This window comes from Podarcis filfolensis, assembly GCF_964270895.1.
Source record: "Podarcis filfolensis genome assembly, chromosome: 5".
Classification (NCBI taxonomy): Eukaryota; Metazoa; Chordata; class Lepidosauria; order Squamata; family Lacertidae; genus Podarcis; species Podarcis filfolensis.
Window position 1 is genome coordinate 75,618,590 of NC_139608.1, and position 23,535 is coordinate 75,642,124.

Consider the following 23,535-nt stretch of genomic DNA (forward strand, 5'->3'; position numbering starts at 1 on the left):
AAAGCAGGGGCTATATAAGTATATTTTGCAGTCAGTTCAGCCCAATTTCATTTGACTATTTCACTAGATGAAGTCATTGCTCATCAGTGACAAAACCTTATTCCATGCCCACTGCTTCTGCCATAGCCACAAAACATTTCTCACTTTTCAGCATCAGTTCCAAACCCTTATTATAATTTAGTTACTGCAGATCTTGCAATAAATCCAAGGATTGCCCTGGCTGGATCTGGTAGAAAGTAATACAGCAGAGCATTAATTTAATTCCATGGTTCTCAGAAAGTCATATATGGGCATCCCTATGTTCCCTGGGTGGGAGATGGTGATGGCAAATGTGCTCTTGGCAAAATACCTGACCAGCTGTTGGTTGTATTTAGGACCACAGTAGACATGATATGCATGCAATTGCATACAACAATTGTTTTAAACCAATAGTAGACTCAGAAGACTTAAGGCATGAGCAGGAAAAACAACAAAGGGAAGGGCTGTTTAATCTTTTATCCAACTGGTTTTTTTCTGCTCAAAAGCACAACTAGAATGTGTTTTGCTTCCCTCATGGGGAAAAAAGATTTGGGTATCTGTGTCTCCCCCCTCCTTGCACTTCAAATGGGTGGAAAAACAAGTTGAGAAGAGGGTCAGTCTTGAATACAGCTGGCTGAAACAGCCATCCCCAAGAGACAGCTTGTTAAGGTGGCCACTTTTGCATTACTGTCCCCCGCCCCCCCGCTCCACAAAAGAAGACCAATGAGGTTTGAGTTGTGTTATTTTTCTAGAAAAAGAGGTGCTGGATCTCACCATGAATGACCTTGTTCTCTTGTAATGGCAATGGGGTCCACCTGAAAGGAGCCGGAACTAAGTTCCGTCAAGTTCCAGCTGAAAAAAAAGCCCTGAGCTTAAGTTGATTTAAGTGGATGCATATATAGAAATAACCAGGGCCGTCTTTAGCATATGCACCGCCGGGGTACAAAGATCCACCCAGCACCCCCAAATTAACTTTTTTTGGGGGGGAGCCAAAGTTGTTAACCTTTTTTAGGGGGGAAATTGCTCACCTATAACAAGGACGCAGCTTTTGTTTCCTGACTCGTCAGGAATATTTGACGCTACGGAGTAACAGAGCAACGGAGGAGGGGGGCTCCATTGCTTTTCACTGCCGACAATTGAGAGGGTATACAGTAAGTATACATTTGGCGCCCCCCAGAATTCTGCGCCTGGGTGTCCCACACTCCTTGCGCCCCCAGGTAAAGATGGCCCTGGCAATAACTGCTATAATGTAGACAAAAATGCAATACATCTCACCGCAGTGGGGAGGAGACCTGTTTGCTAACCAGGTGCTCACAGCTGATGATCAGTTTCAAGGCTGCTACTCTTCCTTCTTACAGTTCTTGGTCTTTAAACCAGACTTGGACTGGGCATACCTTCAAACAGGACTCCTCAAAGAGAGGGCTGCCCCATGGCCAGGGGTGCCAACTTGAATAAAATATTGTGGATGCCCAGGTAAGCCCCACCCCACATAATTGCTCACAAGATGTGGCGCATGCACACCATTTGAATGACAATGCTCATCAACTCTGGGGGCCCCCAAACACCCCAAATCTTTCATTAGGAGGGCAAAGGGACCTCAGCCCCTAGGAGTTGATTCCTATGCCCATGACAGTCCTTGAAACAGAGGACTGTCTTCCATAAAGTAGGACACTGCTAGTGCTTTAAATGAACACTGCAAAACACATTAGAATGCCACAATCTGAAGCTAGGCTCTTGAAACACTGTAATCTACTAGTCTAGGCCGTGTACAACTTGTCTGGCCAGCTGCTTCTCGCTTCACGCCATTTAAAAAACCTCCTTCATAATTCAAAATTTCACTTGACAAGACAGGGATTTAAACAGATAACAAGGATCAGTGGGAAACAGTGTAGAAGACTCACTCATTCACTACAACATCAGCTCCTGGGACTGATATTTCAAAAGACTGATGGATGGGCGGTCAAGCAAGAGAGCAAAATGTATAATATACAGTACTGCAATGTTTTCTTGCCAGGGTAAAACAAAACTGTCTTTCTGGGGATTTTACTGGAGTCTTCGTATTTTATTTTGCTCATTTCATAGAATATTGCCCCTATGTAGCAAACAAGTGTCAGAGGTATATGCAGAGACACAACCATCCCTTGAAAAAGATTCTTATTTTAGCTGATTTCTTATGCCTGGTGCAAACATAATGTTTATGATTCATAAGTCGGAAGAGGCTGTAGGATTATGCATTCTCTCCATCCTCTACCAGTTACCTCCTTCTGACCATGCAGGGATGCCAACTTGAATAAAATATTGGGGGGGGGGGGGAGACAGGGAAGCTCTGCTCCACATAATCAAGCACATGACACAGTGAACACACACCATTTGAATGGCAATGTCCATCAACTCCCCCCCCCGCCCCCTCTACCCTCAAATATTTTATTGGGGGGCTGAAAAACCCTCGGCCCCTCTGAGTTTGCTCCTATACTACCACAGAACTCTTTAATCATGGAATAGTGTTAAAATCTGCCTCAATGCTAACCAGGTTTACCCTCAAGTTTGAGACCAGTGTTTTATACTGGTTTGCAAAGGCCTGGTTACAAGGGAGTCCAGTTAACATAACCAAGGTTAATGCTGATGCAAAGAGCATCAAGTATATAGCCTGAGTATAGCAGACAATCGAAGGGAAGGTGTGTGAAAGTTCACAACACACCTCATATCTCGAAAGGATACAAGATTACAGAATGCATTGTCTGCACATTTGACCCTAGTTTTTGAAAACAGGAATTATTTTTTTATTTTATTTAAAAACACATACTCATAAAACAGAGAAATCACTGCACATTATTAGCACTGCATTCCATTTTCCCCCTAGATTTTGCATCTTTGTTGTCATATTTTCCAGGTGTTCTTTCATTTCCACCCAATTTAGCAATGTTATCTCACTGGGTAATACTTTTGTTGTTGACCATTTTCCTGTTCTGATTCCACACCTAAGGATCTACCATTCCATTTTGCTTCTTTATTTCATTTTACAAACTTGCCACCTACAATTACCTGCCACAATGCAGAGTGATTTCTCCTTACATTATTTCGCACCCTTTAGTGGGTTTTCTCCTCTCCACCAAAGCCTTCAATCAAACACTCAGTGACTCCAGGGCAAAATGTGGGACTGAAGAGGTAATGGAATGACATGAAACACAAATAGAAGCTAATGACCTTTAGCATTAGCAAGGCCTCATCTATCAACAAAAGAAAGTTATTTTAGAAGCTGCTAAAGACAGAAATGTTTGCTTGCTTTCCCCCTCTAACCATTTCGGACTAGGCACTCTAAAGACTGTGTGACCCCTAAATAGTGGGTAAAAGGTTGTTCTTAAAGCACAATCCTAAACATGTGTAGTCAGAAAGAACTCCTACTGAATTCAATAGTGCTTTCTCCTAGGTAGGATTACAGCCTATGCTGCTCGTATAAATAAATTAAACTAATAAGCAGGGAACCTAAAGTAAATCGTGTTCACTGGTTCCAGTGGGACTTACTTCCTAGCATAAAAGTTCTAAAATTGTTGTGTGGCCCACGCAACATTTGTGATTATTTCATAAAATTTATAAACTGCTTGAGTGTAAATAAATAAATAAATAATCTTAAAGTGGTTTACCAAAAAAAATTAAAATGCCTAGGATTTTGAGAAATACTTTTAAATGGACTGTTAGTGCTAGACATTTCCTCTGCTTTGAGTGAGCAGATATTTGGGCTGGCTCTACCATTAGGCAGAAAGAACTAGCCCCCAGTTAGCCTTATTTCATATATATATATATATATATATATAAAATTTTATTAGTTTTTTAACATACCATTTTCAACAATAATTAAACATACTTTTACATCTTATTCCATTTTTTTGACCTCCATCAGTCCTGTCTGAAAATTTCCAAATCTAATCTCTAAAGCAATTCGTATTTTCCCTATTACATTTCAAACTCATAACGAATATCTCCATCTTTTTCTACTTTGTAACACTTCGTATATTTTTCCTTACAAAATTCTTGTAGTCCTACTAGCGTAATTTGTTGATTACAGATGATTAATCAACAGTTAGCCTTATTTCCATCTGCCTCTCAAGGAGGCCAGCCATGCCTTACAGCAGGGTCAAGTGATCTGCTTTAGGCAGCTGCAGGAGGGGGCTAGGCGAAGGCCGAGATTGCTGCCTGAAGGGGTGGATGGCTGTGTTTTTGAAGTGATTTAAGTGTAGTGTGGGAGGGGTGTTGTGACTTGGGGTAGCCCTGTTTCCAAAGTCAGATTTGGATTTGAACAAGTGGAACTGGAGTCTAACAACAGTATGAATGTAGAAGGGAAGGAGGGGAGGGGAGCAGTGAGTGCTATACTACAACACACACACACACACACACACACACACACACATAAAATAGCCCAAATGGTTAGACAAACTTTTGGCTGTGATTGAGGCTCATGTGCAAATTGATTGATTGATTGATTTGGTTTATATACCGCCCTTCATCCTAGGACCACAAGGTGGTTTACAGTATAAAAACACAAATAAATTACTATGGGCAATATTACAACCTTAGTCCACAGAATGAATGAATGAATGAATGAATGAATGAATGAAAGTTTATTTGCGTCAGCCATCGGCCATAGCAACAAAAGAACATTGTGATATACATAAAACAAACTAAGAAGTCGATTATATAAAACACAGTTTAGGGTCCTGAATCAGCAGTCCAATAGTGGACCTTATTCTGATTGCTCCAGTCCATAGATCTTCACACAAAGAAGCACCCAAACAAAGTTGAATTCTCACCCATCAAACAGACATTTGGTTCTTGATTAGGGATATCAGAAAGTAGGGTGGATTTAGAAGGGGAGGGGTGAGTTTAAGAAGTCTGAGATGAAGAAAGGATCATCTCTCAATACTACCTCAGAGAATACCATTACATTATAAAAGCTAAGCAGATCTACACTTTGTCAATGCTTGTATTGATAGACTGTCTTTAAATTTCACATAAGCTGATCTGAGCTTTCTGAAGCAAGAACCAGGAACTACTGCAATGAGTACATAACAATGAGTACATATGTACAATGAGTACATATATATATATATATATATATGCAAAAGAATTGTGCCATCTGCCTTTGCATCAAAATAGAGAGAGGGTCCTAGGAAGGTTTAAAAACACACTGCAACCCTGCTGCTATCCAATTGCATCTGCCAAGTGAAACATGCTTATTAAATAAGGTTAAATGTTGGATATGTCAAAAAGAAGAGAAAGAGAAATCAGCCGAAACTCAAAAATGAAATGAATAATGTAAAGGAAAAGAAAATGTCTAAGGCCACAAGACACCAGTAAGGAACCTTGTTTGAGATGCAGGAAATATTACATTTCAATTTGTAATGTTAATCCATTTTACTGCAACAATCATGTACTGTGTAAGCATGAGGACAGGCTGCCTGGATTCTCATGCACTGGGTGACCTTACTTGTCATTTCAATCAATGCTACAATTTAAAGTCTTGATTAAGCATTATCTGAGTTCAAGCTAAATGGGGAAAGCAAAAAACATTGCATTACTGCTCTCGTTTTTGCTCATGGTCCTGCAGATCTAAAAGCAATGGCTGAGACAATGTGATTCTTACAGAATTTATTAACTATGAGCACAAAATGTCACTTAGGAAACAGCATTTCTGTTTGTGAAACAAACATAATCCCAGATCTGTATATTCCTAAATGTGTTTACTAGGAATTACGGTAAATCCCATTGATTGATGTGTTTGCATCTGAGTATCTGTATGAGTAGCACATTTTTTCCTTCACAGTCAGCAGGTATTAGGTATGCCTTAGAGATTATATATTGGGATGGCAGCCTAAGAGGGAGAAAACTGGCTTGTGCCCACAAGCTTAGCTCCCACCCCTGTTGTGTCCCTGAATTTTGGCAAGCACAAAGTGGCTGTCATGGGTTGCAAATACAGAGGTGCCAGGACTCCATACTAGTGAGCAATGTCACACACAAAAAGCCATACAGTGGACCTTCCGGGGGTCCGTCCACAGCCCGAAAACTCCATAGGCAGAGGCCCCACTTCTGCGCATGCACATTCGTAACCCATTCGTAACCCGAAAGTTATGTATCGCATTTGGAACCTGAAAGTTATTTATGCAGAGCAGTACATAACTAGAGGTTCCACTGTATATGCCAGATTCTCCTTTTGACAGAGATGCAAGCTGTTGCTGGATAGCTCAGTCTGCAGAACATGAGACTCTTAATCTCTGGATCATGGGTTTGAATCCCGCATTGGGTGAAATATTCCTGCATTGCAGGCGGTTGGGCTAGATGACCCTCATGGCCCCTTCCAATTCTATTATTCTATTATCCTAAATAAAAGTATGTCTATATTGTGTTGCTCAATTGAAATTATAGTTAATTTATACTTAATTATTGCCTGCATAACTTATCAGACCCACAAGTGTCAATTGTTGCATGGTGACCTGAAAAAAGGGCGATAAGGAAAACCAATTCCTTTCCCATTTGCAAACACTTCTCTGCCTAGTCAAATGGAGGCACATTTCTCCTCACAGGAGACCAGAAGTGTGACTATTTACAGACCTACATTAAGGTTATATTGCAGTGGGCAAGGAAGGAACAACGTTCACCAGGTTGGAGCATTAGAAAAGCAATACCTGTTTACGTCTGCAGGAAAGTTTGCACCGCCAACATGGCCTAATGCCATGTTTTAAATTTTCTCATTACCAAACAGGATTTATAAAGGTCTCAGAGATAAAAGCTCCCACTTACATCATTGCAAGGCAGGACTAAATAGACTGCAGTCAGTGGAGGAGAACTGAGCTGATAACAAGGCTTATTATCTTCACTTAAAAAATGGATTCCACCATGAAGGCAAGAGGATTCTGTCCAAGGAGACAACCAGAGATGCCTGAAAGCGCACTGTGTTCTCACGGTCTAACGTTACCAGAATTGAGTTCCTGACCTCAGCAACTTTCCATATACTAATTAGGATATAATGCAGGGAAAAGGTCACATTTGGATAATGCAGTGAGAATTAATATCTAATGTCCTTGCAATTGTCTTTGATTTGATTATGTGTACACTGCCAGCAGAAGATTTAATATTATGCATTTTATTCATATTCACTTTGTCAAACATCTCTTGTAGAAAGAGCACTAATCCCAAGATGCATTTATTCTGATTGAAGGAGAAAATTATTTGAAGAACCAGCATGCATAGTTAATAGTATCTTAAAGAATCGGGCAATATTTTCCCCCCATTTTGATTTTCTACCAACTTTGTATTTATTAGAGTTGCTTTATCACCGAGTAATATACCAGTGGCACATGAGCATAAGCCTCTTTTCAGCATTACTGCAGCTGGTATGATATCCTAGGCTAGTTTGAGTGGAGGGGTACTTATAAGAAGAGGTAGAAGGTGCCTGGCAGATAAACAGGTTGCTGAGAAATCTTATAGCCACAGTCATAATCCCACACCCACACCCTTCTCAACTCTGTTGACATGCTGGTAGTCTGATAACCAGATCTGGTCTAGGGCAAGTTTGGAGACCCCTGTGGCCTTCCATTGATGGACTCCAACTGCCATCAGCCCCAGGCAGTATGGTCAATGATCAGAGCTGATGAAAATTGTGGTCCAACATTACCTGAAGATGCGCCAGCTGCTGATTCTTATTCTCTTGGACTTCTTTCGATCCATCTATATACTTGAATCTAAATCTATTTCTGTATCACTGTATAATCTATATACAATTATTCCTATTCAGTTGTGCATGAGAAATAAAAGTTCCTGAATTCCTCCCCATGTTTTTTCCTCCCCAAGCTTTAGGAAGATTTTGGGGAACTTCAAGAGATATCTAAGATGGCTCCCTTTTCAAATGGAAATCTAGACAACAAGACCAGGATGTGCACTTCATTGCAAATACAGTAGTACCTCAGGTTACAGACACCTTGGCTTACAAACACTTCGGATTACAGACTCCGCTAACTCGGAAGTAGTACCTTGGGTTAAGAATTTTGCTTCAGGATGAGAACAGAAATCGTGGGGTGGCAGCGGGAGGCCCCATTAGCTAAACTGGTACCTCAGGTTAAGAACAGTTTCAGGTTAAGAACAGACCTCTGGAACGAATTAAATTCATAACCAGAGGTACTACTGTACATGCTTAATATTCTGCCCAGAGTTCGTAACTGTTGGCATTTAGGCTTCAAACTGATGCAATTAAAAAAATAATTAAAAAATGCTCAAAACTTCAGTAGACCTTTACAAAATACTCATTCTGTTCTTAGCATTATATATTACACACACACACACACACACACACACACCAACACCCCTCTTGTTTTCTTTCTGGATGTTCCAGTTATATTTTTAAAAATTGTCACAATCAAGCTGTACATGTGCCTATCTGCATGAAAATGAGGCTGTGCATTTCAATTTGATATTGGATTCTGAGTTCCATTCAGAGGACTGCTTGGATGCACATCTGCAATGACTCCTTTTTTCTCTCCATTTATGCTGGCACCTCCTCCGCATTAAGCATAACCACATACATTTCAATTGTTACATTTTCCAGTTCATTAACAAAAACGCTTGATACAAGCCCAGATCTCTTTTCTCACCATCACACCCATATCTACCACCTCATTTACCAGAAAGTTAGGTTTACTGTATCATAGGTATTCGGGGCCAAGCAGGAATTTCCCCTCCTGTTAAATAGGGCCTGTCTGGGAGTTTTGCCTACCTCATAGCAATTGTCACAACTTGTTGGCAAGTCAGTCACTGGCATGAATCCTGCCCCCCAAAAGGAAATGGGGTACCCCAGGGAGAGGTCCTTATATTTGGATGCTCAGACAGCGGACGGGGAGCCATAGGACACCCTCAGTTGGCAATTCTGTGAGGGTACATCATAAGGCGGTCATTTGCCCAGGGTTGATCCTAACAGTTAATCAAATAGCAGTTGGGCTGTGTCATGAACTGGCAGGCCAACGGGGAGGAGAAAGAGGATCCCAGCGAGGGGTATAGCCATGACTGGTACACACCTGGGCAAGATGGGGATGGAGAAGAAGAGGATAGGGACACAGAAAGTACTCACAGGACAAATGATGGTGGGGTGATGGAAGTCAGTGCAGAAGAACCAGAGGAACACTATCCATCATCAGAGCCAGAGAGGCCCCCATCTCCATGAACATGGCAGGTTCTGAGGCATAGGGAGCACCAGGAGGTATGCTCTAGGAAGCTGAGGCAGGCAAGGGCCCATAGCCCAGCTCACTAGCTGGCCAGGTGGGGCTCATTAGCTCTGGGAGGAGGTGTGTGATTCCTCAGCTGCATTAGGCTCAGGACAGGTTAGAGTCACATGCCTCATCAAGCCCAGATGCTGGAGTCAAGATCCAGTGGATAAAAGGGAAGCCGAGCTGAGGTGCTGGGTTTGCACAACTTCCCATGTTGATGGACCATGCTTGGGTTTCCTAGGTGCTCCATGGGACTGTGTTTTTTGGGACTGAACTCCATGTTCCCTGACCCTGGGTTGGCTGCAGAGGTGGAAACTGGGTCTGATTGTTGGACTTGGTTTAGTGTATTGAACCCTGACCGTGTTTCCTGACTTGTTGGACTGCTGGACTACCTGCTAGCATTTGCCCTTGAGACTGTATTCACTAGTAGGACTGGTTACCATGTATGCTGGTGTTTGGGACAGGCTGGATGATTCAGGATACACACCCAATGCCTATGCCAAAACCTACTGACATCTATAATCAATAAAGTTGTGGCCTGCTTAATCCCAAGACATGTGTTTTGTGCTTGTTATACCTCTCCCTGTGCCCCACTGGCAGAGGGCTCACTGCACCTGGGCCCACAAGAACATTTTAGCACATAGTCTGCAGGAAAGAAGGAATGGTTGTGAGGCAGAACAATCCTACGTGTGATCAGGGAATAAGAAAGTGGTGGATCAATTCCTGCATCCCAACCCCTCCGACCCTCCTCCTTACATGGCAGAGTCTTAATTTCTCTAACTGGCACTAAGTTGACCATTCAATTCACTGTCAAACGCAAGCAGAGGCTACTTTAACAATTATCAAAATAATCATCTAACAGACACTGTGGAATGGCCCCCACTAATGCTGGGCTCTTCACAAGAGCGGCTCCATTCATCAGCAGGGTTTTGTACTTGCTCACCGAATCCCAAGTTATTTTGATAGCGTGGATTGTTGTGCTCTCCCATTCTTTTCCTTGCCCTAGTGCCATGTTCCAAAGGGAGGCATGTACCCAAAGCATCACTAGCTAATCTAACATGGATGCTTTCTTTCCCTCCTCCTGCTCGGCAAATTACTCTAGCGTTGAGCTCGGGCTGCCATGTATATGACAGCGAGAATGATGGAACTAGCAGGAGGCACTTACCAACAAGAATAATTTCAAAATTTACTCTGCTAATACAAGCAACCCTTCAAAGTGGAGATAGGATGTCAGATGGCATTTCGTCACATATTTATTTGAACCAAAGGCCTATGATCAACGTGACGAAGAGAGGCGGCAAAATAACATGCATCACTGATAGCTGCTAAAAAGTTATCGGTGGTGGAGAAAATGTCTTCTTCCAAACATGAAGAGAGGATGATGAAGGTAATAGCTTCAAGCCTGAGCAGACTGATTTCTATTACTGCGGTGCATGTCCTCCAAGCAAAGCATGTTTGTTTGTCTCACAGGCGCTGCAACGCTTGTCATCATTTTATTAAGCAGAAACAAAACTATGACATTGAGGCATGGCTTTTCCCTTGCAGCTTGTGTCTGACTCACTAAACCAAAAACCTAAGAGGGAGAAATCTGAAGTTGGGGAAATGAAAAAAGCATCTAGTGTACAGCTGGAGTACTGTGTGGTCTAACATATCTTTCTTCATAGGGATGCTACTGGGATGCTACTTCAGAATTTGAGGGGTTTGGTTTCCCCCTTCCTGCTTCCTGGCTGAAGTGCACAGATATCCCAAATGGCTCCATGAAAGCCCCAGAATGTCCAGTCGTTCCCAGACACCTCTTGGCTCTGTCACATATCCTATGGACAACATAGGAAGCTGTGATTAAGTAAAAGTCAAAACTTCTGGACTCTCCCTCTTGCTGAAGAGCCAACTTCTGAAAAAGATTGTGGGGGCCTGATGCAATGTCCTGACATCACACGTGCGATGTCACGAGGAGCCAGGGACGGAGTCATGTGCGGAGGCAGCACAACCCCAGTGGCTGGCACCCCTGTTCCCCCCCTTCTGCTGTGCAAGGAAAAGATGGGGAAACCTGCTCTCAGCCAGTGGTCAACCACTAGAGCCGCATTGTGCTTGGCTCTAGTATCAGCCTCCTTTGCCTCCTCCTGCACCAACACCAGCTCAGGGGATGCTTCCTCTGTTCCTCCCCCAAGTGGTAGGCAGAGGAGCCACTGGCCACCAAAGCCATCTGGCTCCGCATTCAGCCTCCTCTGCCCTCTGAACATTGGAGGGGGCGGCCCCTTCAAAAAAACACATGGGGGGAGCAAAGTGCCTTGGCCCCTAAGAGTTGGTGCCTATGTCCTCTCGGAGCCAGTGCGGTGTAGTGGTTAAGAGCGGTAGACTCGTAATCTGGTGAACCGGGTTCGCTTCCCCTCTCCTCCACATGCAGCTGCTGGGTGACCTTGGGCTAGTCACACTTCTCTGAAGTATCTCAGCCTCACTCACCTCACAGAGTGTTTGTTGTGGGGGAGGAAGGGAAATGAGAATGTTAGCCACTTTGAGACTCCTTTGGGTGGTGATAAAGCAGGATATCAAATCCAAACTCTTCTTCTTTTTCGTGGCTGTGTGGGGAGGAGAGAGACAGAAGAGCATGAGCCTGGGGGAGCCTCATTCCTCCGCCATTAAACCACAGATCAACATGATGTTCAAAAGCTACCATAGTCTGTTTGGTCCAAGTTAAGCTGAAAGCTGTACCACGCCTTGCTAAAATGCTTCTAAACTGTGCCCACAAATTCATCAGCATTAACAGATCTAGACTATGTTGTTTCATTAACTCTAATTGGATGGGAGCCTTTTGCTGAAACATTAAAGAACAGTTTCGGTTTGACACTCCTTGTGTATTTCAGGTAAAATAAATATTTTCAGCTAGCTGTAAGTGAGAAGAAAGCGTTACAATAGGAGTCCCAACATAACCTTAAAGTAGGCTTTATTTTGAGAGAAAAGCATAATAAAGGGCTGCTTTTCCCTTAAAAAGAGCAATACCCGATAGTCGCACTCTGTTATTAAGAGCTTAAAATACAGACAAAGCTGTATAATTCAATAGCAAAGGCACTTTACTGGAAGTAAGAAACATTTAGAGTCTTTTAACACAAGCCTTGTGTCCCAAAATACTAGTTGTAATGGACTCCACACTCTTTTGATTGTTTAATACACAGAGAAATTGCTGCATAAAGTGCAATTCTCCTAGCATGCAAAGGGATAAGGGTTGTGTTAGGTCTTATTCTTTGACCCAATACAAGAGGGAGGCTAATGTATTATCTCGTCCACAACTAGGCGGGAGGAGGGGGCAGGGTCATTCCTCATGCATTCACCCCCACCTACTTCTTAGCTAAATGTTTCCTTTTTCAAAGGGTCTAAAGACATGTGCATTGCAATGTACCATGTGATATCACCTCACTGTAAGTTTCCCTAGCCTCTCTACTTCATTGGCCGACAGTCTAGCGAGGCCACATCACATAACTACATGACAGTAGTTCTCAATAAGACAAAGCAGCAAAGCATGTTCCCCCAGCATTTAGTTTTAATAGCCCATGTAGATATGGCTTGGACGCGGGTGGCACTGTGGTCTAAACCACTGAGTCTAGGGCTTGCCGATCAGAAGGTCGGCAGTTCAAATCCCCACGACGGGGTGAGCTCCCATTGCTCAGTCCCAGCTCCGGCGAACCTAGCAGTTCAAAAGCACATCAAAGTGCAAGTAGATAAATAGGTACCACTCCAGTGGGAAGGTAAACGGCATTTCTGTGCGCTGCTCTGGTTACGCCAGAAGCGGCTTAGTCATGCTGGCCACATGATGCGGAAAAACTGCCTGCGGACAAATGCCGGCTCCCTTGGCCTGTAAAGTGAGAAGAGCGCCGCAACCCCAGAGTCATCTGCGACTGGACTTAACTGTCAGGGGTCCTTTACCTTTACCTTTACCTTTTTTAGATATGGCTTTGGACTGGATTTCGTTCGTGAGTTTGAATGAGTTTTGCCATTGATGTGCAGTTAAAGTGAGCTCTTATATGCTGTGTGGATTTCAATCTAATTTGTTAACAGCTGGTTAGTGATAACAGTATTTGGATCCTCACATCAGGGATCCTTTTGTAAGAAAGAAAGAAAGAAAGAAAGAAAGAAAGAAAGAAAGAAAGAAAGAAGGAAAGAAAGAAAATTCCACATCTTGATCAAGAAAGGGAGTTGACCAGGGCAAGGTGGTGACTCTGTGGACCAATGCTTTTGAGCAGACAGGAGCACCTGTCAGAAACTGGAATAGAGTGCAAACATCAAGGAATGGCCCTCCAGATGTTCCTGAAATACAATTTCCATCATCCTGCCCATGCTGGCTGGGGTTTATGGGAGATGAAATCCAATGAAGAATCATAGAATTGTAGAGTTGGAAGAGACCCTGAGGGTCATCTAGTCCACCCCCTGCAACACAGGAATCTTGCCCACAGTCACCCCCCTGGTTAACAGCCAGAAACACTGACCCATTGTGTCACAGTACATTGCACACCTGGAGGGTTATAGATTTGCAATCCCAGAATACGGTAAATGAGGGTGCAAGGGGTTCCTGGGAACCAAGAAGAGGGTGAAAACGAAAGGATAAGTGTGTGGAAATGGCAGAGAGACTTATGGGGGTAACACCAAGCACAGAGCCATGTGGATTAATTATAATCTGAAAAAGGATTATTATTTCTAACCCGAAGGAGGTCAATGTGGAGGACAGGACATCCATAACTTCTGTTCTGTTTTCTACCTTGCTTTTCAATGTGGGAAAGACTATGGCTATCCTTATGATTTGGTTTCGATTATTTTATATGATTTAATTTCTAGACTGCTTAATGTATTCAAAGCAGTTTACAGATAACTAAAGCAATAACAGACAGCTTAAATAAGGTATCAAAAATGCACAGCTACATATAAAAATGTTGCACTAACACAAAGTTGCTAACATATATAAATCAATATCAATTCATTTTCCTTCTGACACACCACACTGAAGTCACCTGCACTGCCTGGTCATCACATACCACAGCCCTTCTAGTTCACAGAGTCGTGCATGAACTTTTCCTGACAGGAGGAAACTAAAACTCCTCGCCCATTTGCAGAAGCGTCTCTTCCTTTCTTTTTGCACATGAGTCAAAAATTAAAATCTCTTTTTTTTAAATCTTCAAATCAAATTGAATCATTTGGGTAAGCTTGTTGTGAGGCCCAGCACATTACACACTTGAAGAGGAGCCACAGGCACTTAAAAATACTGCTCCTTTTCCCCTTGTCCTCTGCACAATAAAACCAATTAACAAGAACAAATCTTCTATGGATGAAAAGATATGAACGTCCTCAAAAAGCCCTAAATATTAGGTCAGTGCCACTTTACTGAGCCAATCAAATAAAAAACCGTTTGTGCAGAGTTAGGCCTCATTAATCTCCTTTCAGATCCAACCCTATAAAATTAATTATCATTTATCTCCATATATTTTTCCTTCCACAATTATAAAAAGTATTTTATAAAAGTATCTCAGTTTTTCTTTTATTGTTTTAACTTGGGTAGTCTGATGGCTAATGGCAAAGACAAAAAAATCTGTACTTGGGTTGTTGTTGTTGATGATGATGATGATAATGAATGTTATTTTCTGTGAAATAACAGTTAAGTCACTTAGGGCTAGTGCAAAAGCAATGGTCCTGATGGCCTAACCATAATGCAGAGATTAGTATAATACTACAGGCTTGCACATTCCTATTCCACGGTGTCATAAAGCTACATGGGCACTAACCACAGCTGCTCCATAAGCAGGGCTTGCAAACCCACCTGAACAATAGCAAGCCTGGCTAAACATGGATAGCACTGCTGCCCATTAATTGAACATTATGGTTACAACAAACCCGCACCTGCCAACATTTCTCTGAGGAAAATAGGGGCATCCTATTCAGTAGCAACAACAACAATTTTACTATTTATACCTCACCCATCTGCCTGGGTTGCCCCAGCCACTCTGGGCTGCTTCCAACATATATAATATACATATATATGGATAAGTATATATGTATATACATATTTATGTCTCTCACCAAACGTAAACAAACTGTGAAAAAGACTATGAATTGAAAGTGGAGACAACCTTTCGCTGTTTGTTTGCTTTGTAACACAAAAAAATCCTTAATAAAAACTAAATAAAACATTAAACTTTAAAAAGCCTCCCTATACAGGGCTGCCTTCAGATGGCTTGGGGGTTGGATAACTGCATACCCTCCAACATTTCTCTGATGAAAACAGGAACATCCTAAGGAGAAGTGGGACATTCCAGGGTCAAATCAGAAACCGGGATGGCTTCTGTAAATCCAGGACTGTCCCTGGAAAATAGGGAGACTTGGAGGGTCTGCAAACCATGGAAGGTGGGAAGGAACTCACAAAAAAGAAGAGAAAGATAGGGAGGGAGTACCCAAATCTTGTTCCGAGTCATCTACCTGTGGCTAGGAGATCAGGATAATTTGTTTGTTTATTTGAGTCACACTAGCCAGAGTGAACCATAGCTCTATACTAGGCCTTAATAAAAGTAGCATTCACTCATTCTTCTGAAATTCTATTACACAAGCTGGGCATCAAATGCCTTGGATATTTCAGTTGCCTCCAGACTGTCAGAATTTCATCAAGTCATGATGAAGAGCTGTAAAATTCCAAAGGGAAATTTCCTTGAGAGGCTCTGAGGTTTCTTCAGTGCTTCCAAAAGATGTGGAATATACCCTGAAACTCCACGGGAAAATTGTCATGTTAGAGATCAGCTCAGGGACTGAAGATACAGTGAAGGAATACAAATCCATTCATCTCCACATCAGAGGGGAAGTCTAGCCCATGATGATCACAAACACAATGAGCTCCCATCTGTTACATGACAACTGTGAAATGAATTGACACACACACACACAACTAGACAGTGTCTATTGTAGCAACTTCTGTTAATGAAAGCTTTTGAATCACATCAGGAAATGCTCAAAGGCAACAATAGCAATAGATGTTGTTCCAATGACGACTATCATCTTACTTGTATCATTGCTTGGGACAAGCAGAACATTAACACCAAAAGGAGCTGTCCTGACAGCTGTTATATACTGTATATGGGGAATTTTAGCAGGGACTTTTCTGCTCCAAGTCAAGGAGAGTGAGAGCAACGAGGAAACTCACTGTCCAGGTTACTCCAGCTATCACCCATCTCCACCATGAAATTAATTACTTCTTAGAGAGGGCAGAGGAGTGAGTTACTATAGAAGCTGGGATAAGAGTAAAAAATAAAATAAAAAGGGTGGTGAAGAAGCATAAATAATAATTTTACATAGTAAAATAATAAAAGAGACAACACAACCATAAGATTAACACAAGATTAACTATAATATGCACCAGCAGCTAAAAACATGCAGCAAGTTTAGGCACTGACCAAATTTAAATGCTGGGGGAAATAGAACTGGTTTAACCTAGCGACAAATAAATTGCAATGTGTGTGGGATGGCATTCCACATTGGAACATTGCCAGATTGTGTTACATAAAGGTGAAGGGACCCCTGACCATTAGGTCCAGTCGTGACCGACTCTGGGGTTGCGGCGCTCATCTTGCTTTATTGGCCAAGGGAAGCAAAGGAAGCAAACAGCTTCCGGGTCATGTGGCCAGCATGACTAAGCCGCTTCCGGCAAACCAGAGCTGCACACGGAAACACCGTTTACCTTCCCGCTGGATCGGTACCTATTTATCTACTTGCACTTGATGTGCTTTCGAACTGCTTGGTTGGCAGGAGGAGGGACTGAGCAACGGGCGCTCCCCCCGTCGTGGGGATTCAAACCGCCGACCTTCTGATCGGCAAGTCCTAGGCTCTGTGGTTTAACCCACAGCACCACCCGCGTTCCATTGTGTTACATAGAACCATAGAATTGTGGAGTTGGAAGGGACCCTGAGCAACATCTAGTCCAAGCTCCCGTATGGGCACCAAACCTGCAACCTTGGCATTCTCATTCAGCACCATGCTCTAACCAACTGAGCTATACACAGTGCACTTCTGATTGTGAAGAGACAGTGAGAAGGGCTTTGGTAGAAGCTCTCAAGTACAGCCTATTGACCCCCAGGCTCCATGTACAAAGGCTTCTTTCAGCAGAAGGTGGATGTGGACTATGTTTGGGGCTTGTCCTGTGCAAAATGCAGGAAATTCCTGCCTGTGGCTGTGCATGGAATCACATCCAGATAGGGGAAAGGGGAGAGATCTTTGTGGCTGACTTAAACTGCTTGAATCCTATGGGGAGCCCCTCCACAACCAGCACTTCACATGAACAAAACACACTGGGGAGCAGCAGGACCATCACCAATATTGGTAAGGTTGGCCACAGATGAATCATGCAATATAAGTGCCACATTTTGGCACAGCATCCAGTCTGGAGAAGTGTCAGAGGCAACCTCAAAAAAGCATAAAAAGAAGAAGAAACCAACAGACTGTCTGGCTGAACCATTGTCTAGATTAGGCACCCTCCAGAAATACAATCCATAAAGCATTCAACTCTATATTGTGACATACGATCTCACCGCTGAAAAATAAACACAACTTTAATACACAATCAACGCTTTCAGGGAAAATACCCCACTGCTCTTCAAATCTCATTTTGTTCTGTATATCCAAATTGGAATGAATGTGTGCTGCAAATATTGGTTACTGAATGGTACTACATAAGCATTTTGAAAATCTCTCATTTGCACTGGCCAGATACACTCTGGTAGTTCGGCTGTATAAGCTAGGAAATCTGTGTCATTTTGTCTGTCCACAATTATCCCGAAAGATGTCAGAAAAAGTCTTGAGGGCAAACTAGGTTGTCGGGGGGAGGGAGGGAGAGATCCATCTTCGTATCTCCCAACATCTTTTTCCTTGGTTAAAACCAGCACTGGGGAATTGCCAGGGTGCGGAGGGAGGTAAACATTTCCCTAAAAGTGACTTACTCAATGGAAACCACCAACACCGTACTGATGCTGCTCATTTTATTATATCGAGCATGCTTACCCTGAGACTCTTACTCCATTCATGATTAATAATGAGATGCATTTTGAGCTAATGTCTTGCCTTTTGTACCTGCATGTGTAGCTTAGCATTCATCAGACCAGGCCAGTGAAGCTGGCAGCCACAGGCGCAAGCTCAGAATTTGATTGCGTTGAAGCTTGATTCAGTCTCAATGAGAAACTGTCCTTCCTTCCTGACAGCTGCATTTTAGTCCAGCATTATCATGGACTAAAGGGACGCGGGTGACGCTGTGGGTTAAACCATAGAGCCTAGGGCTTGCTGATCCGAAGGTCGGCGGTTCGAATCCCCGTGACGGGGTGAGCTCCCATTGCTCAGTCCCTGCTCCTGCCCACCTAGCAGTTCAAAAGCGCACCAGTGCAAGTAGATAAATAGGTACCACTCCAGCGGGAAGGTAAATGGCGTTTCCGTGCGCTGCTCTGGTTTGCCAGAAGTGGCTTAGTCATGCTGGCCACATGACCCAGAAACTGTACGCCGGCTCCCTCGGCCAATAAAGTGAGATGAGCGCCGCAACCCCAGAGTCGTTCGCAACTGGACCTAATGGTCAGGGGTCGCTTTACCTTTACCTTAAGCAATACAGAGATGGATACCAGTGATTTAGTGAACATGGGTAAATTGAATCACAATACAACAATCACTTTGGGGGAGACACCAAAGGCAACTTGACATCCCACTTTGCATTATACAACACTAAATTAAACTTTGATTAGCATTCAGTTCTGCTGGAATTGGCACCGACGATTGCTTAGAACTAATCAACTAAGTGCTGCTCATACTGAAACAGTTGATAAGGGATTGTCAATTGACATCCTGGGCCGGCCTTATCATTAGGCAGAGTGAAGTAGCCACCTCTGGCATCTAAATTTGGGGTCTTGTGAAAGGGCAGCAAATGCTTAGTCGTTTAATTAATTTGTTTGTTTGTCTTTTTACTGCCAGGGAAGAAGGGAGGATTTTCTGCCTCATATGCCAGAGCGATTTTGTTGGTATTGGGTCTTATGCACCTTGTCTGAGGGAGTGGGGTGGGGTGTGGGGTTTGCGCCATCACAGCAAACAGCAAATTGCTTTCCAGGTATAGCAGGTTTGTACCGCACACATGCAAATCAAGCAGCAGACCGATATTCCTAGCTGTTTTCTCACAGGTCAATGAACAACCTTTGGATGGTGAGGATTTGATGGGCTTAATTATTGTGCAGTGACCTACTGTTCAGCATTCATGACCCAAGCCCCATAGCCACTTCCTGATATGGAGCCGTGTTTGTTTGTTTTTAATTCCATTTTTCCTTAGACGACTTTCACATCATTCAGGGGTCCTCTCCCCCCTCCCGCTTCATTAGATGTGAATAAAAAACAGTCCAGCAGAGCCGAAACTCAAAATAAAAGCCAAACTCAATGGGCTGAAACGCAGGCTGCACACATATTTATGACTAAAAATCTACACGGATGCCTTGCCAAGTCCTCATAAAATCCTAATACTTGGCACGGGATGCTCGGTTTTACAGTTTTAGCTTCCTTTGGCATAATCTGCCATGTTTTAATTAAACAGAGAATGCAGAGTGCATCCCCAGTAACCCATGCCTCTAGCCTCATCTCTTTCAATGTGCCATCATGGAAATGTAATTGCAGGAGAAAACGCTTCTCCTGCATACCTTAGAAGGGTGAGCTACGTCCAACAAACAGGATAAGGAAAGAAATGTTAAAATATCAGAAGGAGATGTGTTATTTGTAAGGCAGAAGTTCCCAACTCACAGCATAAGACAACCCCAAGTGAATCAGACCAAAGGTCTATCTATCTGGTTCACCATTCTCTTACCATAAAAAGCCCAACAGATGCTTCTAGCAAATGTGTGAGCAAAGAACGAAGGTTGCCCTGGCCTTTGTCCACAGCGACTGGTACTCAAAGGGATGCTGCCTCCAGTCCAAGCATGAAGATTCCATTCAGCTGTCTTGGCTAATTGCCATTGATAGGTCTATCCTCCGTGAATCCCTCTAATCCCTTTTAAAGCCATCTAAGCCAGCCTCCATCACTGCATTTTGTGCCAGCGAATTGCATGTTATCAATTATGTGCTGGTGTGATTTCCCACCCCCACTCCATCACGAACCTACCATCCACCCATGCCACATATAGAGAAGGTGCAATTCTTAGCTATCTAAGTACCTTCACACCATAGGTGCCAGGTCCCTGGGGTCCTGGGTGCCCGAGGACCCACAAAATTCCCCATTAAGGGGCCGGGCACCCACAAATTTCAGTGCCAGGGCCATGCACATTGAATGGTACCCAGGGCCCTAAGCACCCACAGTCACGGCGCCAAGTTGGCACTCCTGCTTCACATAATTTATGGGTACTGTTTGTATTACACTACTGGGAGTTTGTCTCATGTTCCTAGTAATTTTCTGTAGTCTTCCTTATATAGCTAGAGGGTTGTATCAAGTGACCTGTTAGAACAAGGATTTATGCTTGCACAACACTCATTCTCCTCCTCCCCTATGGGCCCCACACTCTCCCCAAATTGCAAGAAGCTCCAGAAAAAGAGTTAAGAGGATTTGGATTTTCTTAATCTAAATTATCTGATAATGTGTTTATCTGGTATCTATGTTTATGAGTTATTTATTTGGATTTTCTTTTTTGTGTAGCACCTTGAGATGTGTGGATAGTAGGTGGTCTACAAATGAACATAGAAGTAAACATAAAGTGTGGTTGCCAAAGCATAGGTAAGAGAGTTATATGCAGATGGAGGGAGGACATGGCATGATGAGGGAGAGCGGTCACTTTGGTACCTGCTCAAATCCCTCAGCAGGTAGATCTAACTTTCCATTTCTTTTCCTATGGACCCATGGAAGAATCCTGCTCTTTAGCTGCTTTGTTGAAGCTGTAGCAGAATATGTGGGCCCATTGCTAGGCAACAGGCTTTTGAGTTTCACATTGAACCAAATCATTTGAATATAGTAAACTCAGCTGAGGAGATTTGAGTATTTATGTCACGATTGCCTGAAAGCAGACCCACAAGACTACAAAGCCCACAATGCAATGTGATTGCAAACAAAATGTCCATTTGAAGAAGAAGAAGACAATGAAGAAGAAGAAGAAGCATCTATTCTATGAAGCAAGTAGTTGAACATATTAAAGGATGGCCGCGGAACTAACTCAAGGATCAATAGTCAGATATATTTTCCACTGAGGTCTATTCTTCAGGACCAGAAAAATGGAACTGAAAATAAACTGTGCTCCCAGGCTTCACACATGCTTAATATATGCCATTATACATGAATAATTTTGCTATAGTTTCTGTTCTTATTCTAAAGCACATATAAAAATCTCCTGTCTGAATTTCTAATGGTTTTCTAAAATTCAATTTTGTAAAAATTATTTTATAGAAGGGAGGTAATAATGCAAGTCAAGACTTGTTTCAGGATAGGCTTTCAGCAAGCAAACTGCATTTGACTTATTAAAGTAAATCTGAAACAGCTTGAAGTGTTTATCCTTTGCTTTTAGTTTATTTTTGTAAGTATAAATTTTTATCAAGCTCATTTAGGCTCACTACTATCCCGGGTGCTCAGAACCCTGAAGCATCGCAAGTCTTTGAACATCACATTTTGATGTCTCCTGAGCCTCGAGGAAGCTATTAAAATGGGAGTAGTGTTAAAATTACCTCAATTTATTCTTTTATCTGAAAAATTTCATACACACCACAGAACGGCATGTGCAAATGGCTGAAGGATGGGTAAGAGCAGAGCTTTGGTTCAGCAGGAACTCACCGGAACTCAGTTCTGGCAAATCTCAGGTGGGCGCCATTGCCATTCTAAGACAATGAGGTGAGTTCATGGTGAGTTATGGCACCTCTTTTTCTAGAAAAATAGCACTTAGTCCAGCATTTTGCCCCCACAGTGGCCGACCAGACAGCTGTGAGAAGCCAACAACCAGGACGTGAGTGTGGCAGCATCATTCTGCTCATGCTCCTTGGCAACTGGTATTCAGTGGGACAGAGTAGGTGACTTGCTTAAACAAAGACATATGGAGGGGAGAGGGAAATGGGTCTGAGAAATTTACGTCCCCTGACAAATAAACCTACTGATGTGAATAAATCATGATTCCAATAAAGTCTTGGATTTGATCCGCTGTTTAGCGTGGGAATAACAGATGAATTTATTATTATGTGTTAGCGAAAAGTCCCAAAGTTGAAGGAATTGCACCAAAGTTCACACTTTAATAAAAAAATCATGAGCGTTTAATATTAACTGCCCCTGGTGGCGCATGTCTTAATCGAAAATTCTGAACTCATTGGGAACCTTCTCTAATTTTTCGCAGGGTTACTGAAGGAGCATCTCAGCTAGGCAACTGGTAGCTGCACACTATTTATTTGTCATCCAGGGATAGCCCTATGCAGTTTAAATCAAAAGCAGAAGAAAGACTCTTTGTAATATACAAGTTCAGCTTCTCTGTGAAAGCTACACAACTGAAGTTCCCTGAAGGTGTGTGGAGATCTTGGGAGTCTCCACACTAATCATACAGAATACATTAGATGGGTTCGCTATCAATGAGCCATAAGAATTGAATCATATTTTATTACTATTATTTAATAACTTGATGCTGGAATGTGTGCTTAGGTGCTGCTGCGTGTACACAAAGACACTTAGGACTCACTGACTCATTCATTCGGGATATCAAAATGCCTAGGTACTTTATGTGCCTCCTACAAAGCTGAAATTTAGTAATCAAGAAATTGCAATCACTTAGAGAAAAACACCCAGAAACTCTGAAAACAGAATGTGTATATGTCTCTCCCTCAAACTGGAGGTGATGTGGGGTTAAATTAAGGTAACCAGATTTTTTTTCAATGAATCCAGGGACACTTTTCAACTTCAATGAATTTTGTATGGGGACTGATTTGTAAATCCAGGGACTGTCCCCGGGAAATGGGGACGTCTGGTAACCTTAGGTTAAATTATATCTTACATCATTCACACTTAAAAAGTACTTGAACTGGCCACTTTTGTGTTATGCTTGCACCTCCAGGGGCCTACAGCCAAATAGGGTTGTTTTTTCAGAAAAAAAGTGGCACTGGGCCCTAGAAGAATTTGGATTTGATATCCCGCTTTGTCACTACCCTAAGGAGTCTCAAAGCGGCTAACAATCTCCTTTCTCTTCCTCCCCCACAACAAACACTCTGTGAAGTGAGTGGGGCTGAGAGACTTCAGAGAAGTGTGACTAGCCCAAGGTCGCCCAGCAGCTGCATG

The 23,535-nt window shown here is 42.7% G+C and overlaps 1 protein-coding gene and 2 long non-coding RNA genes across 8 annotated transcripts in view; 2 read left to right on the forward strand and 1 right to left on the reverse strand.

The window, feature by feature from the left end:
- Positions 1 to 23,535, reverse strand: part of GRID1 (glutamate ionotropic receptor delta type subunit 1) — a 702,351-nt gene that overhangs the window by 428,396 nt on the left and 250,420 nt on the right. The gene's annotated exons all lie outside the window — the stretch shown is intronic.
- Positions 1 to 23,535, forward strand: part of LOC310763053 — a 199,942-nt gene that overhangs the window by 102,137 nt on the left and 74,270 nt on the right. The window lies entirely within an intron of this gene.
- LOC310763759 lies at positions 18,819 to 21,765 on the forward strand. Its single transcript, XR_014548791.1, has 2 exons — positions 18,819 to 21,012; positions 21,157 to 21,765. It is a non-coding gene; the product is annotated as an uncharacterized lncRNA (long non-coding RNA).